Source organism: Oncorhynchus clarkii, chromosome 9, assembly GCF_045791955.1.
Source record: "Oncorhynchus clarkii lewisi isolate Uvic-CL-2024 chromosome 9, UVic_Ocla_1.0, whole genome shotgun sequence".
NCBI lineage: Eukaryota > Metazoa > Chordata > Actinopteri > Salmoniformes > Salmonidae > Oncorhynchus > Oncorhynchus clarkii.
Window position 1 is genome coordinate 20,625,173 of NC_092155.1, and position 18,843 is coordinate 20,644,015.

The following is an 18,843-nucleotide window of genomic DNA, read 5'->3' on the forward strand; positions in this document are numbered from 1 at the left end:
GCAAATTATAGTGGGTCTAGGGTTTCTGGGATAATGGTGTTGTTGTTGTCAGGACCCGGTTACGAATCCGGGTCTCCGGTGTGAGAAACAGTCACTTAGCAAACTGAGCCACGAATAGTCGGCATATCCCAGAAGATGAGGCAGACACAGCAGTACTTGAGACAGTGTTTTAATAAAGTAAAAGGAAAGTTCAGGCAAAAATATAAGTCCACAACGTCAAAAGTAATTCCAAGAGAACAAAGGTAATCCTCCAAGTCAAAAAGGTAAATCCACAAGGTGGTATGTACAGCAGAAAAAAGCCTCAAAAGATAATCAAAAAATAAATAAACAAGAACAAAAACAGAGTACCACAAGAGAGTCCAACTGGAGCAACAAATGTTCACAGCATCGCTGGGGCTGGGTGCTAACATTCAAACACAGAGCAAAGAACTGAGGAAAACTAAGGGTTTAAATACAATCAAGGGAAACGAGGCACAGGTACAAATATTAACTGGGAACCAGGGAAAACAAAAGGGTCAAAAAGCACAATGGGGACATCTAGTGACCAAAACCGGAACAACCCTGGCCAAATCCTGACAGATGTGAGCCATGACCAGCCTTTCAAAGCACTTTGTGGCTACAGACGTGAGTGCTATGGGTCGGTAGTCATTTAGGCAGGTTACCATAGTGTTCTTGGGCACAGAGACTATGGTATTCGGCTTAAAACATGTTGGTATTACAGACTCAGACAGGGAGAGGTTGAAAATGTCAGTGAAGACACTTGTCAGTTCGTCAGCGCATGCTCGCAGGTACACGTCCTGGTAATCCGTCTGGCCCTGCGGCCTTGTGAATGTTGATCTGTTTAAAGGTCTTACTCACATCGGCTGCGGAGAGCGTGATCACACAGTCGTCCGGAACAGCTAGTGCTCTCATGTATGTGTCAGTGTTATTTGCCTCGAAGCGAGCATAGAAGTAGTTTAGCTTGTCACTATAATGTTTACATTGAGACAGTGTGATGATCATTTATTTGCATCTAAGGTGTTCCTGTACGGTGCACATCCTCTTCACACCAAGGTAAATATGAGTGCGTTTTACACAGTGGAGTCTGCTGAGGGGAGGACGTCTCTTAATAATGGCTGGAACGGAGTGAATGAAATGAATGAATGGAAGTGAATGGAAATCATGTGTTTGATGTATTTGACAACATTCCACACTATTCCGCCTCAGCTATTACCACGAGCCCTTTAAGGTGACTCCAGCCTCCTGTGCTTCTACACAGTAAATATGATCCTGTCTGTGTCTGTTGTTCTCCAGGCAGGTGTTTAATGATGCCCAGGGAAGTCTGGACATGAACGGGAAGTTCTCTCCTCTCTATCGCCAGGACAGCAGCAAGATGCTGGCTGACTTCAGGAAGTGAGTCATCAGTAAGACCTATGATGGCTGTGACAGTACACTGTAGGTGGCTTGGCGTGCTGGTTGCGCTATATGTCAGTCGGTATCCTAGTGTCTGTTTGCACTTCAGGCTGGTTTTCTAGTGCTTTGACTGTTTCATGCACGTTCACCCTTTAGGCCAGAGAAGAGCAAGCTGCAGACTATCCCTGGACAACTAAATGTCACCATCGAATGTGTGCCTCCAGACCTCTCAAGTGGGTAGTTTTATTCAGATATGTACACCATCCATATTCAAACATTTGCCTTAACTACTGTTGTTTTAGCCTGTCGTTTACATTAGATTGAATGATAAGTCAAAGTGTTAGTGGTTAATTGAATTAGTTGATTATGGTTGATGACGAGGTATTTGATTAGTTGCACTAATGAACACTTTAATCTTGCCCCCCCCCTTATGTATGCATTTATAAAGCCTTTATAACAGCTACTTAAGACATTCTAACATCGATTGCTCTAATGTCCTCCCTTCTTCCTCAGACACGTTGACCTCGTCCTACATCCCAGTCAAGCCCTTTGAGGAGGAGTATGAGAGGGTCTCTGTGGAGATCGAGGAGTTTCTCCCTGAGGAGGCCAAGTACCCCTTCACTGTCTTCAAGAACCACCTGTATGTCTATCCCCTTTAGCTGAAATACGACAACCAGAAGAGCTTCGCCAAGGGGAGGGAGGGAGGGAGGGAGGGAGGGGGAAAGGGAAAGGAGAGAGAGAGAGAGAGAGAGAGAGAGAGGGAGATGGTTTTAGTCATCAGTGTGGAAATAGCAACACCAAACTGACTTGCAAGCATTGAGGGCAGTTGGTTATTGTGTTTACAGCTCACTACTTCTTGACTGTCCTCCTTCCTGGGGGAGTTATTGTGTTGACTGAAGTGTCTTTTATCATTCCAGGCAAGAAACATAGCGGTGTGTGTGCAGTTCAGAGACTCGGACGAAGAAGGCGCGGCCCCTCTAAAGGTGAGCGTTTGTTTTGGATGAGAGGTGTGTGAGGTTGTGAAAATAACTGGGAGTCCCTAGGAAAGAAGACAAACTGCTGATAAAGTCCAACTCAGTGGAGTGGCAGAGTGGTTGCCAAAAATTAGAGGAGAGAAAAAAACTCTGACCTAAGCCAGTTATTACAGCTGGCAAGGAGAACTAATGAGATCACTTACTCACTCACATTGAGCAACATGTAGAATACGTATAACATTTCTGGGGGGAAACCTCCATCAAACGGCTAAAGAATTGTTTTTTAGATGGAATGATAGCCAATGGTTTAGGAAGCTAGCATTTACAGTACCATACTGTAGACCTAAGTTCTGCCTGTTTTAGTTGTTTGTTGCTGTGCTGGTCTTTTCTGTACTCTCACCCCACTCTGAAGATAAGACTCCATGCTGGAGATTCCAGTCCTTCTAGCCAGGGAAAGGGTCCTCAGCATCACTGTGTAATCACCGCACTTTCACATGTTGTTGCCGCAGGAACAGGGCTTCTAAATGCACAACTTTTTCCATGCTGGTACACAATCCATAATCATGTGATCTGAAACTGTCTCTTCCCTCGACTGAGCTGTTCATTTGAGCTCTGCTCACTCTGTTCATTCAGAGGACCTCCACCGCTCTCATAGGCTGTGTCGCAAATGGCACCCTATTCCCAGGGTAGTGCCTTACTTCTGACACTACTTTTCACCAGAGCTGCTCAAACGCTATGCCCTACTTAGGGAATAGGATGCCATTTGGGACCTAGCCCGAGGCTCTGCCTCTCCTCTCTACAGTAATGAGGAATGACCAAAGTAATCAATGTCCTAATTACCGTTCCAAACGAATCCCCCTCTCCTCCTCACTGTGTCTGCCATATCAGGGTCAATTATCTAGACCTCTGCCTGGACTTCCAAACAGGTTGACTTCAGGGCATGTATTCACAAAGCCACATCACATGCATGGGCTTAGGCAACTCAGCCTGCCCCTCCTCCTTCCCTCCCCTGGTTCTGCTTGGTCTCTCACCCCAGTTTAGCCTGGCGTGAGAGAGTTCTCCTTTCATTAACTCAAATCTCACCTCTAACTGACACTGGTGAACAGCTAGTTTTCACCATTGTTCATAATGATGTTGTTTGCTTGTGTTGCAAGTTCTGCCATGAGAGGCTGGCGTTGTATTTTAGATGTGATTATACAGTTCTTTGAAACCATTTCTGTCTAGTTATTATCAGTGCTCACAGATTGCTGTAGACTTACTCACTGGCATACCCTAACATTGAAGGATGAGCAGTAGATGACTAATAATGTATGTGTGTGTGTTTCAGTGTATCTACGGAAAGCCAGGGGAGACACTCTTCACCACCAGTGCCTGTGCGGCCGTCCTCCACCACAACCAGAACCCTGAGTTCTATGACGAGGTGAGTGAGACCCTTGCTCAATAAACCTGACCTGCCAAGCCCCCCCTCCCATGGTTCACGTCTACAAAACAGTTAAACAGTTGAGTTTGAACAATGCATCATGTCTTGTCAAAGCTTCACTATAGGTGAAGGAGTTGAGAAGTTGGTGTTTTTAAAGCCTATTTAAAACATGGTCGGTCTACAGTACAGTATTCTACTGAAGTCCAGTCCACCAGTTATTTCCGGGTTAATCCTGTAACTCTGCCTCACACTGGGCTAGTCAGACACCCACCAGAGCCCCCTGGCCAGGGAAAAGGGAGGGAGAGGTGAGGACAGGAGACTATCTCAGACCCACGGGAGCGGGGGCATCTTGTGTTTGGTATATGGATTAGACTCCACACACCCTCACCATCCAAGCCCCCCCTTTTCTTTACTCTCCAGTGACCAATTCCTGGACCAATACCCCATGCCTTGCTGAATAGTTAACTAAATGAGTTCCAGTGAGTTATGAGGCTTCAACAAGTGAAAGGACAGCACTATTGATGTTGACACATGATCTAGTCATACTGAGAATTGACGTTAGTTTAATACTATGCCATGGGCTGTCTGTGTTATTTCCTGTGAAGCAGAGCGCACGTGCAGGCAGACTGAACATTATACTACTCACTGTTACTGCCCCCTTGTGGGGAGAGTCGGAAGAATTGAGCTTTTTGACCAATTTTTGTCATTTAGCAGATGCTCTTATCCAGAGCGGCTTACAGTAGTGAGTGCATACATCTTCATACTTTTGATTGGGTTCCTCTGAACATTATCACTAATATTAATGACTGATTGTTTCCCTACCTATACAGGTAAAGATTGAGCTGCCCGTCCATGTTCATGAGAAACACCACATCCTCTTGACCTTCTACCACATCAGCTGTGAGATCAGTACCAAGACTAGCACCAAGAAGAGAGAGGGAGTCCCTGGGTAAGACTAGGAGCGTTTTTTTTTTGAGGGTGTGCGTGTGTCTGTTTAGTGTATTTGTCTTGAGTGTGTGTATCTACCATCTACCTCCATTACCTTAGACATCCATCTCTCTCTGTAACAGTGGGCTACTCCTGGGCCCCTCTGTTGAAAGATGGCAGGATGCAGTCTATAGAGCTGCAGCTGCCTGTGTCTGCCACCCTGCCCCCAGGATACCTGTATGACAAGACCCAGGACGCCATTAAAACGACTGCAGCATCTTTGCACGTTGTAATAAAAGTTTGAATCTTAATTGATGCATTTCAAATTGTCTTTTTGTGAGGCGCAGCCGGGAACTAAACTCAGCAAAAAAAGAAACGGGATGAGCCTGCAGGAAGGGTACCACATGAGGGAGGAGGATGTCTTCCCTGTAACGCACAGCATTGAGATCGCCTGAAATGACAACAAGCTCTGTCCGATGATGCTGTGACACACCGCCCCAGACCATGACGGACCCTCCACCACCAAATCGATCCCGCTCCAGAGTACAGACCTCGGTGTAACGCTCATTCCTTCGACGATAACCCCGAATCCGACTATCACCCCTGGTGAGACTAAACAGTGACTCGTCAGTGAAGAGCACTTTTTGCCAGTCCTGTCTGGTCCAGCGATGGTGGGTTTGTGCCCATAGGCGACGTTGTTGCCGGTGATGTCTGGTGAGGACCTGCCTTACTACAGGCCTACAAGCCCTCAGTCCAGCCTCTCTCAGCCTATTTTGTGCGTTCCTGGTGTAACTCTGGCAGTTGTTGTTGCCATCCTGTACCTGTCCCCCAGGTGTGATGTTCGGATGTACCGATCCTCTGCAGGTGTTGGTACACGTGGTCTGCCACTGCGAGGACGATAAGCTGTCTGTCCTGTCTCCCTGTAGCGCTATCTTCAGTGTCTCACAGTACGGACATTGCAATTTATTGCCCTGGCCACATCTGCAGTCCTCATGCCTCCTTGCAGCATAACTAAGGCACGTTCACGCAGTTGAGCAGGAACCCTGGGCATTTTTCTTTTGATATTTTTCAGAGTCAGTAGAAAGGCCTCTTTAGTGTTCTAAGTTTTCATAACTGTGACCTTAATTGCCTACCGTCTGTAAGCTGTTAGTGTCTTAACGACCGTTCCACAGGTGCATGTTCATTAATTGTTTATGGTTCATTGAACAAGCATGGGAAACAGTGTTTAAACCCTTTACAATGAAGATCCGTGAAGTTATTTGGATTTTTACGAGTTATCTTTGAAAGACAGTGTCCTGAAAAAGGGACGTTTCTTTTAGTTCTGTACAATGTCGAGTGGTGGGGTTGATGAACCAGACTTGGAGGATCCTCCATCATTTAAATCTCCAGATGAGAAACATTTTGTCTTCCCAGTAGATTACTATGGCGATGGACAGAGAGTGGTGGGGTTGATGAACCAGACTTGGAGGATCCTCCATCATTTAAATCTCCAGATGAGAAACATTTTGTCTTCCCAGTAGATTACTATGGCGATGGACAGAGAGTGGTGGGGTTGATGAACCAGACTTGGAGGATCCTCCATCATTTAAATCTCCAGATGAGAAACATTTTGAGTAGATTACTACGGCGATGGACGGAGAGTGGTGGGGTAGATGAACCAGACTTGGAGGATCCTCCATCATTTAAATCTCCAGATGAGAAACATTTTGTCTTCCCAGTAGATTACTACGGCGATGGACAGAGAGTGGTGGGGTTGATGAACCAGACTTGGAGGATCCTCCATCGTTTAAATCTCCAGATGAGAAACATTTTGTCTTCCCAGTAGATTACTACGGCGATGGACAGAGAGTGGTGGATGAAACATTAACAGTATGTTGCTACATTTACACTGACATCACCCCAGTATAACAGAGCAAGATGGAAACGCAAAGAAACAATATCGTCTCCCCCCTGCATTCAAGCAGCCCTTGGCAGCTGATTCTGACCTGGCCATAGAAATTACAGGAGCGATAGGTAGGCTATTTTTTAGTCTGGTTTATAGCCGCAGATATGCACCCGTTCTCTGTGGTTGAGAATAGGGGGTTTCAGCACCTCATGAAAGTGCTCGAGCAACGTTAATAACCTCCTTCTTTTACCCATTTCAGCAAACGGGTAGTACCATCTCTATATAAGCAAACCAATGCAAAAGTTTTTAATTAATTGGCCAATGCACCATTGGGCGCTTACTTCAAGACCCAAATGCAGTGAAAATACATATTTTCCTGTGTTTTATATATATTTACATACTGAGGTTTTGATAATTCTGTGATATTGTGAAAATGATGCTAATGACCTTTTAGTGTAAGAGCTGTTTGAAAAGACCGCCTGAAATGTCAGCCTGTTTTGGTAGGATGGAGTTTTGGCCTCTCTGGTGACATCTGAAGGAGGCAGTGTCATGGTGCATTCGTAACCAAGTGGGAATTAGGAATTTAACTCATACGACTGGGATCTTTATGACCGGTCATCACACTCGGAATTCCAACCTTTTAGAGAGCCGACTTTCCGACCTGAAGATCACAGTCATGATTTGACCTCATTTTTTTCCAGAGTTCCCAGTTGTCTTGAATGCACCATAACATCCCAAGCACCCGCTTTCCCACATGGTGACCTCTGACCTCACCTACTAAGGGAATTGCCTCTATTACAGTATTTTTGGCAGTTTAATGCAACAACAAAACATTATTTATGAAGAGCAATTTATTAATGTTTTTTTTTTAACACTATACTTGTTTACAAGCGTGATAGCTGTACTTTTGGTTCATAGTTGACACAGCTTGTTGGCCATTAGCCTGTCTGCATTTCTCAACAAATTTCAAATTTAGATGAATGCATCCAACTGGTATTTATGACTTCACAACTGCTAAATTCCCACCTCCCACGTGGTTACAAACACAGCATCAGAATGGAATGCCAGGAACATTATGAATGGCATTTATTTTTCCCGCTGTACCGAAACCAAACCCTCACTCCAAAACCGCAATACGTACCGAACCTTGGCTTTGGTGAACCATTGCACACTATGAGTTATTGAAAAATGCAGGATACTGAAATGACACTTTTCAAAGTGAAGACCAATGTAGCTTCAACAATATACCCTGAAGTATGTCTTCTACCTTCCAACATTAAAACAACTTGTTAAAGCTATTGTAACAAACACCATAAGACATCTGTGTTCTGTATTTCTCTGTCTAGGATCTGCACCTCCACAAGTTCTTCCAGCACTGCCAGCTGATAAGGTCCTCCTCAGAGGGCAACCCAGCAGAACTCATCAAGTATCTTAAGGTGAGAGAGACACTTCTGTTGTGAAGCCTTATTTATGCTATCACTTGGTATTGCTGTCTCTCTGACTTCAACCCTCATAAATTTTAACTTAATTTCCTGCAGGTCATGCTCTCTCTCTCTCTCTTTGTCTCTCTCTCTCACTCACAACCCTTTCTCTCTTTCTCGCCATCTCTCTCCCTCCTTCCCTCCCTTCCCTAGTGCCTGCATGCCATGGAGGCTCAGGTGAACATTCAATTCCTCCCCACTGTGCTGATGCAGCTGTTTGAGGTGCTCACCACGGCAACCAAAGAAGCTCAAGAAATCGCTGTCAACTCCACCCGGTGAGTCTTGACCCCTGACCCTATGACGTTATCATGATTTGACCCCATGAAATAGTGACCTAGACATAGTCAGAGTTGTGAATGTGAGTTATAAGTCAATTGATTTGAAAATGCCTTTTTTCTGTTGTCAAATATAACACAACAGTCACTGTACAGGAGTTTGCTAAACGGCACAAACAGATTTTGGACGAGGCTTTTTGAAATGCGTTTTTTGGAAGCGTTAATGGATGTAGGTTGAAAAAAGTAACATTCTAACTCTTCAGTGTGATTATACACGTCGTTTCCCGGTGCCATGAGGAAGGACTGGAAAACTACCTGCGCTCTTTTCTGAAGGTAAAAACGTCAGGCATCATACACACGACAGTCAATCATCATTTTGGGGCTCCCGAATGGCGCTGCGGTCTAAGGCACTGCATCTCAGTGCTAGAGGTGTCACTACAGACACCCAGGTTTGAATCCAGGCTGTATCACAACCGGCTGTGATTTGGAGTCCCATAGGGAGGCGCAAATAAGAATTTGTTCTTAACTGATTTGCCTAGTTAAATAAAGGTTACATTTTAATGAGCAGAATCAATGCCTGATCCTTGCCTTACTGATGAATGTAAAGATGCGTAATGCATTTTCAGTTGAAAGTTACTTCAAGTTCATTCATTTCTCATTTGGGATAATGTTACAGCATGAACAGCAGCATGCACACACTTTTTTACTTGTTACGTTCAAGCAAAACATGTAAATTCCCATACTGACCAGCAGGTATCACTGCAGCACATGCAACTGAACCAGCCACTTGTTCCTTGAAAGGGAAAGTGGATTCCTTACATTCTTCTGTCGCTAATAAGCATGTTTTGACAGCCCACCATGTTTTCGAAACAATTACTTTTGTGCAGTTTTCTATTGTCAGTACACCCAGGATTCTTGCACACGAAGCCGGTATTATAAAGGCCATATTATAGAACCCATTGATGTTTTTTGATGTTGTCAGACTGTTGATATGATCTTTCTTAGGAAGAATGCATCCCTAATGGCATCGCATTCCCTTTATAGTGCACTACTTTTGACAAGGGCATTATGCAGGCCTCTGGCCCAAGGTAGTGCACTATGAAGTAATAGGGTGGCAATCGGGACGCTATCTAAATGTTTCACAATTGAGCAGTAGGACCAACTTTTCTGTCCCTCTTCTTCTTTTCTAGTATTCTTGGTTCTTCTTTTAGACAATGGCCAAATCCATGGCCCAGTACCTCCAGGAGGGCAACAGGATCAAGGTCGGTGCATGTTCTATTCTGAATAGGGGTTTATCTTGTGTCCCACATCGAAAATAGTGCACACACCCACACAAAACAGCCATCCCTGACAAGCCCTCAGGTGGAGGGGAACAGTTAGCATTCTTTCTATGCAAATATTTATCATGTGGCGCTGCAGTGTTACATTTCACACACTCTTTCCTCACTGCAAAAAATGTGGCAATGAACACTTCCTCATTCTACAGATATGCAAAGTTCAGTTGGTGATAAGGATATTCCTGCTTGTACTCCTATCTTGGCAACTGTTTAGAAACAGGCCCAGTAAAATCCAGACTGAAGCCTTTACTGCCTTATTAACTAAGGTTGCATAATATTTACTAGTACATTTGAGGATTTTACAAGTTGTGCACATTTTAGTGAGTCATGTTTCATCTCTTAGGCATCCAGCTATGGTGAAAGAAATCTATTTCTCAATGACCAGAAGAGCACACTTGCTCCTTCCTCCCATCCTATTGGTTAATATAAGATTTGTTTATCTGTAGTTGGGGCGAATCAGAACCACAAATCCACACACTTTATACCCATAGAACATCCATTGAGCTCAATTGGAAAATTGCCTTCCCCCAAGTTATGGTTCAGCCCTTATTGAACTGAATTGTCGCTCGGCCCAGAGGTTCACATGCCCCGGGTCACCATCTTGTCGACATCTATTAATGAGCGTGTTGTGTCCTACCAGATGCCCCGTGCCCAGAGGTTTCCAGACAGTTTCCACCAGGTTCTCCAGTCCTTGCTGTTGTCCATCATGCCTCACATCACCATCCGCCATGTTGAGATCCCAGAGGAGGCCCGCTGTGTCAACCTCAGCCTGGCTGGCTTCATCAAGGTCAGGCCCCCATACATTACCTGAACCATACACTACAAGCCCCCATACATTGCCTGAACTATACACTACAGGCCCCCATACATTAAAGTACCTGAACCATACACTACTTGCCCCCATACATTACAGTACCTGAACCATACGCTAATGGACGGACATAATACAAAATACACTGTTGCTGTTCTGAAAAAGGAATACTGTTGATATTGAGGTCTTCGTTGAAGACCAAACTCCCTTCTGAAACTAGTGATAATGTGTGGTGAATTCAGTGTACGTGTAAGTGAGGTGTTGTATGTGAAAGATGTCCTTGGTGTGCTTAGTTGGTTAGCCCTGGTCTTCTCAATGCCCTGATCTGTGTTTGTCTCCATAGCGCTGTCTGACCTTTATGAACAGAGGCTATGTCTTCAGCCTGGTCAACGACTACATACATGTGTGCCTTCACACTCAAAGACCCCAAGGTACTCGACACCAACAACCGTACCAACCACAGTACCTCTTAAATTGTTGATCATTTTATTATATACACGTGTATTATATAGGTCCTGTACAATAACCCTTCTGCTATTGTTGATCATGTATCATTAATGCAACTTGGGAACTAAAACAGCCTGCTGTACAGGCTTCTATAGACAGTAGATGCACATTGACTGTGGGAAATGTGCCCTACATAGAAAATAAGAGCGTGCTATAAGGGATCATGAATGGTAATAGTATAATTATACAGGCTACACAGCTGACTACCATAACCTAACACAGTATGACCCTGGCAGGTATAATAAAAAGCCTCTAGCAGTCCTTCAACATGCCTACACATTTGATCAACACTATATTATCAGCCTTCCCATATTTGACTAACAAATAAAAATCAACGTGTACATCCATTTTTTTTATTAACCCTCCGATTGCCGGTGGCTCTACAATGTTTTGTCTCTGGGATGATTTTCAATCCCAATCTCAATCATTTGTAGGATGAAAATAAACCATTTGTTTCTGGTCATCTTGAGTTCCAGTACGTGTGTGTTGGTAAAATGATGATTAAATGACTGAACAAATCATTTTAAATGGAACTGTAACTAAGTAAACTTATACTCTGTTTTATTATATCTGATTAACAATATTAGTTCATAAGAAGGGAGTGTGTGACACGGACAAGGAGTAATTAAAGTTAATGAACACCATTCCAACTAGGAAGAAACGAATGGGTTGGGGACTGTGTAAACACATAAGGCCGTTAACCTAGCGTTGAACCTACAGAAACTCCTAGGTTTTCTGTTAATTAGAACTGTCAGCTCAGTGGTGATCGATAATGTTGAGGGGTCAAAAGTTACCTAGGAGTGTGTTAGTAAGTTAGAATGAACTTTTCACCTCACTTTGTCCCGGTCGAGAGGAGGGGATTCTGTTAAAGCAATGAAATGACGTCATGATCTGTATATAAACTGTTGCTCGTGGTTAAGTGTCAGCGCGCTCCGAGATTAAATTCTGTTACCTATTATTGAAAGACTGGTCTGCGTCTATTTTATGCAAACAAGAATATTATAAATTCTCATAAAATAGATTAAGGGTTTTCAATTGATGAAAGCACATTGGCATAATTCAATTACAGTAACTGGGTGCTGTCTTAGGAGTTGTTTTGTAACGCTAGAGCGGTTTGTTGACTGACAGGTCTTGACAGAGATGAAGTTTGACTTCTTGATGACGGTGTGTAACCACGAGCACTACATCCCCCTCAACCTGCCCATGGCCTTCGGCCGCACCAAGCTGCAGAGAGTACAGGGTAAGGGGCTCCTGATCTCACGCCAAGCTTCTCTGTTCTATCAGCCACCATAGAAATAAGTATGAATAGAAAGGGAGTCACCATTCAAGTCAATGATGACATAGTGGGTGGATTGGCATCCATTTTGAGTGTACCCATGCCTAGAAGGCAAGTCAGGAAGTGTACCCGTTAATCTGTGCTGTGATTTGTTGAGTCAACTCAACTGGCATTAGAAAAAATCAATTCCATTGCATGAGACACATCAGTTAGCATCATTTGAATGAACATTCTACATTGCCATGGCAATCCAGCATCCGTTGATAGAACATTCCAAAATACCATGGACATGATTGCATCCCAATACCAGACAGCCATTGTGAGTATACAGTACCAGTCAATTGCCAGGGTTAGAGCTTCCAAGTCCGTTCTGTTCATTCTCATTTCTAGGCGTGCCACACACAACCATCTATTACTGAGGTGCATAACTCAGGCCTTGTTCTGCAGTTTGTGCTGGTTTTCCTTTCTCCCTGGTCACTTAAAGGGAAACTTCACCACTTTTCAACCTTATATTCATCCTCAATATGAGTTTGAAAAGTGGTGAATTTCCCCTTTAATGTATCAATTAATGTAACTGATGGAAAAAATGTACTTGCAGTACAAGGACCCTTGAGGATCAAGTCTAATACAGAGCAGACCATGTGGAGTCTAGCAAAAGGGGGGTTGTTAAATTAATTATATGAATGATATTTACCAAAGCCACAGTATATTCTTGTAATAGTACTGCATGCTATGTTCATTTATTTTACTCATTTGTTTCTCCTCCCTCTTGTTTTGCTTGTGGTTGTCAGATTTTATTTCGTACGCGACAGAGCTTTTTGGCACAGTAGGTGCCATGTTTGCAGTTTGAACGCCAACTGAGTCGGCATGCAACTAACCCACTTCTGCTACCTCCTTCTATCCAGGAAACTCCTAAACTCTTCATGATTGCTAAAATCCGAACCGCCTGCTTGGACCAATGTTTTGTTGTGGCCTGGAGATTGTCACACTTGCTGTCTTTGAACGAGGAAATCTAATTACTTTTCTCTGTTTGATGTTTTGACTGATGATTTCAGACGAGGGGAGAGTATTTATTGCTGCCGCTGCATGAGGGACTGCTACCATACATTCTCTCTCTAGTCCTCTCTTCCATTTTCTCTCTCTCCCTTCCTCTCTTCTCTCTTGTTGGCTGCTTTTCCTTCATTCTAGTCCAACTCATCCCAAACCATCTCAATTGGGTTGAGGTCGGGTGATTTGTGAAGGCCAGGCCATCTGATGCAGAACTCCATCACTCTCCTTCTTGGTCAAATAGCCCTTACACAGCCTGGAGGTGTGTTGGGTCATTGTCCTGTTGAAAAACAAATTATAGTCCCACTAAGCGCAAACCAGTAGGATAATGTATTGCTGCAGAATGCTGTGGTAGCCATGCTGGTTAAGTGTGCCTTGAATTCTAAATAAATCACAGATAGTGTCACCAGCAAAGCAACCCCACACCACCTCCTCCATGCTTCACGGTGGGAACCACACATGCGGAGATCATCCGTTCACCTACTCTGCGTCTCACAAAGAAATGGATATTGGAACCAAAAATCTCACATTTGGACTCAGCAGACCAAAGGACAGATTTCCACCAGTCTAATGTCCATTGCTCGTGTTTCTTGGCCCAAGCAAGTCTCTTCTTATTGGTGTCGTTTAGTAGTGGTTTCTTTGTAGCAATTCGACCATGAAGGCCTGATTCACGCTGTCTCTTCTGAACAGTTGATGTTGAGATGTGTCTGTTACTTGAACTCTGTGAAGCATTTATTTGGGCTGCAATCTGAGTTAACTCTATTGAACTTATCCTCTGCAGCAGAGGTAACTCTGGGTCTTCCTTTCCTAATGTGAGCCAGTTTCATCATAGCGCTTGATGGTTTTTGCAACTGCGCTTGTTCTTGAAATTGTATGGATTGTCTTAAATTAATGATGGACTGTCTTTTGAGTTTGATTTGATTTTTACAGGGACAGTGCACATTAATCAATGTTTCAGTAGAAGTGCCGGTTTTAGCCAGCCGGCTAATTTTCAACCGCAGTCTCTGGGCAGGTTATTAAAAACAATTACAATATAGACAATCATTGAGCAGTGAGCACACGCAGAGCAACATAGGACAAGCAAGACATAGCAGACAGAGCAACATAGAACAAAAAGCAGAAAGACAAAATTCATAAAAGCAACAAAAGCAACACACCTCACAAGCTATAGACAACATGGAAAGCGGCAATACACAGCTAGGGATTATGTTCACAAATCTGATTGACCTTTAGCCATGTCTTCAAGCATTTTGTGAAAGTGTGATATGTGGTGGAGGTATGTGTGTCTGATGGCAGTGTATTCCAGACATGGGAAGCTCTCACAGAGAAAGTGAATTTACTAAATGTGCTTTTCCTTAAGGGAACTATACAGTCACCTCTCATGGCAGACCTTGTGGATCTGCTACCATATGTTTGGGTTTTCTGTTTAACAAAAATACTGAGTGGAGGGGGAGCCAGGCCATTTAGGATCTTGAATACAAGACATGCGTTGGTGTATTGCACAAGATTTTCCCAACTCAGGAGCCTATGCTTTCTGAGGATGTAACAGTGATGATGGCTATTGGGCTTCCTATCAAGCACTTTGAGAGCCTGTTTGTAGACAGACTGAATAGGTTTTAATGTTGTACAGCAAGTTTGGGCCCAACTAGTCAAGCAGTATGTTAAGTGGGGGAGTATCATAGATTTGAAGTACAGTTTTGCTACCTCTGTAGTCAAACAATTTCGTATAAATCGGAAATTAGCTAGGTTGAATTTGGTTATTTTGAATTTGTTTTTTCACATGCTTTTTAAAAGAGAGGTTGGAATCGAGTATGATGCCAAGGTACTTAAAATCAGATACCACCTGAAGCTTCTCCCCTGGCTCAGTAGCATCTGTTGCCCTCTTTGTGAAGAACATGCAAACAGTTTTTTCACATTGAGATGCAAACACGAGTCACTGTCCCACTTTGTAACCTGGACCATTACAGTAGTGCGTTCTCATGCAGCTTGTTGTTTGCTCTTTGCATGCACATATATCACTGTATCATCTGCATACATTTGAACTTCAGACCCAGTACAGACAGAAGGCAGATCATTAACGTACAGGCTGAACAGGAGGGGCCCCAGTATTGACCCTTGGGGCACGCCCACATCATAGCTAAGAGTGAGCGACAGCTCATTGCTCACTCTGACACACTGAGTTCTGCCTTCAAGGTATGATTTCATCCATCTCAAGGCATTGGGGGGAAAAGTTGAACTTGGACAATTTTGTGATGAGAATCTCATGGTTAACAGTATCAAAATGTATCTTTGCTTATTTGAGCTGTTCTTGCCATGATATGGACTTAGCCCTATTTGGTAAAAGACCATCTTCTATATACCACCCCTACCTTGTCACAACACAACTGATTGTCTCAAACGCATTAAGAAGGAATGATATTCCACAAATTAACTCTTAACAAGGCACACCTGTTAAATGCATTCCATTTGACTACCTCATGAAGCTGGTTGACAGAATGCCAATAGTGTCGAAAGCTGTCATCAAGGCAAAGGGTGGCTACTTTTAAGAATATCAAATATATTTTACTACATGATACCATATGTGTTATTTCATAGTTTTGATTTATTCACTATTATTCTACAATGTAGAAAATAGTCAAAATAAAGAAAAACCCTTGAATGAGTAGGTGTGTCCAAACTTTTGACTGGTACTGTACATCAAAACATATTATACAATTACATGTAGAAAGTGTTCATGGTCTCATAGGTGTTTCTCTGCTTTCCCTGGTTAGAAGGTGGTGGTGTTTCCCTGGTTAGAAGGTGGTGGTGTTTCAGATTTGTGAACATAATCCCTTTCTCTGATTTCCCTGGTTAGAAGGTGGTGGTGTTTTGCATTGGAGAAAAATGTTGCAGAGTCCATGTGTTCAACATGTGATGTTGTCGCATTTCTCCCTGTAATTTGTCAGGCATGTCATTCCATGAGTGAAACAGGATATCTACCATGTCACTTGAATGCTACCATTCAGTCGCATGTTAAAGAGATTGGTTGATTGAAATCATAGATGCGCCCCTATATATTAAAGCAGGGCAGACTGCACCTGTTGCTAGTACCCGTGTCTATTTCCTATGTAGTGCATCACATTGGGTATTGGGACGGTGACATATTCTTTGATTTGGCTCTGTACTTCGGATTTGAAATTATACAATTACTATCAGGTTAAAGTGCAGAATGTCAGCTTTAATTTGAGGGAATTTTCATCCATATCAGGTGAACAGTTCAGAAATCACAGCTCTTTTTATACAAAAGTGTAGTGCTTGGTCACATATTCATAGCACGCAGTGACTACATCAAGCTTGTGAATCTACAAATTAGTTGGATGCATTTGCTGTGTGTTTTGGTTGTGTTTCGAATTATTTTGTGGTAAATTAGAAATGAATGGCAAAGAATGTATTGTCATTTTGGGGTAATTTGTTTGTGTAAATAAGAATAGAATATGTTTCTAAACACTTCTGCATTCATGTGTATTCTACCATGATTACAGATAGTCCTGAATGAATTGTGAATAATGATGAATGAGAATGTTACAGACGCACATAGATCATACCCCCAAGACATTCTAACCTCATCATTTCAATAACAGGGGAGGTTATCTTTGGGGGGGGTATGATAGTTATACCTGTAACTTTCTCACTCATCATTATTGACAGTTTATTCAGGATTATCCGTAATCGTGGTAGCATCCACAATAATGTAGATGTGTTTAGAAACATATTATATTGTTATTTACAATAAAAATTGCTCCAAAATGACACACTACTTTATTTTCTATTGACTACAAAATAATGTGAAACACAACCAAAACAAACTAAATCCAACTAGTTTCTAGGTGTGGGGCGGCAGGGTAGCCTAGTGGTTGGAGCGTTGGACTAGTAACCGGAAGGTTGCAAGTTCAAACCCCTGAGCTGACAAGGTACAAATCTGTCGTTCTGCCCCTGAACAAGGCAGTTAACCCACTAGGCCGTCATTGAAAATAAGAATTTGTTCTTAACTGACTTGCCTAGTTAAATAAAGGTAAAATAAAAATCATTGTGTGCTATGAATATTGGACCAAATACTACAAGCTTTACTACTTTAATACACATGAATTTGTTCTAATATTTTTTGTTCCCTAAATGGAGGGACTGTGTACAAAATGTGCTGTAATTTCTAAACAGTTCATGGATATGGATGAAAGTCTGCGCTTTAAGTTAAGTTGACAGTCTGCACCTTAACTTTATAGTCATTGTATAAAATCCAAAGTTCTGGAGTACTGAGCCAAAACAACAAAACATGTGTCACTATCCCAATACTTTTGGAGCTCACTGTAGTGCACTGCTTTTGGCCAGGAAATAGGCTGTGATTAAGGACATGACCTAACCATGTTGACCATTGACCCCAGACCATAGCCTGGAGTCTGCGCTGACGGAGGAGTACTGTAAGAACCACTTCCTGGTGGGTCTGCTGCTTAGGGAGGTGGCCGAGGCCCTGCAGAGGTCAGACAGCTAGCAGTGGCCGTGCTGAAGAACCTGCTTATCAAACACGCCATGGATGACCGTTACACCCAGAACAAGGTGAGGAGGAAGTGGAGACAGACAGACAAACAGCTACACCCAGAATGAGGTGAGGGGGTGACGGCAGACCTGCCAACCTGCACGCATTTTGCGTACCATACATGCAATTTGACGTCAAAGCACGCCTGTACGAAAAACAATTACGCAACAGTAGGATTTTTTGACTCATCCATCTGAAGTTGGAGTTGAGCCAATAAAACAACTTGGGCAAGGAGAAATATCTCTAGCTTTCCGCTCCAGCCTGCCCCCCCCTGTAGTCGTACTATTTTCCTCCCTCGAGCTGGATGGTAGCTCTCCACTTCGTCCATTAATAAACTGATGTATAAGGAAAAAGGGCATAGAAAAAAAGGGGAATGAACTGTTTTCCAAATACATTTTCCTCAATTGTATGTGTTAGTCAAACACATTGCCACTATTATTTTCTAGTTATGCCACTATTATTTTCTAGTTATGCCACTATTATTTTGTAGTTAGCTCCTGGAGTGAGGAGTGTTCACTGTCTCTCCTGAATCAAGATAAGAAAGTTGTCTGTTATGCAAATCCATACTGTATCAGCCTTGTAGATGCAAATAGTCACTGGTAGCCAAGCTTTGCGATAAAGGCCAGCTTTCGAATAGTGTACCTCTCATCGTACAGTAGATGCGTTTTGGTTGACATGGGCTGTGATAGTGTCAGATGGTAGTGTTGACCAGTATGTTATGTGTAGTGCTGAGCGATTTGTGCTTATTGAGGTCAGTTCGATTTCGGTTTAGATTATTTGGGTTGAAGGCTGTAACAGCACAAAATAAAACAATGAATAAAAGTCCCATGATGGTAGTGACTGTCCATTACTGCTTATCACTTATTAACCATCATTTATTCACTTTACTTTACTTTAGTAAAATACTTCAGTTGTTGTGTATATTACATTTTGTTTTATTG

At 42.9% G+C, this 18,843-nt stretch overlaps 1 pseudogene; it reads left to right on the forward strand.

The window, feature by feature from the left end:
* Positions 1–18,843, forward strand: part of LOC139417508 (dedicator of cytokinesis protein 11-like) — an 86,694-nt pseudogene that overhangs the window by 15,989 nt on the left and 51,862 nt on the right.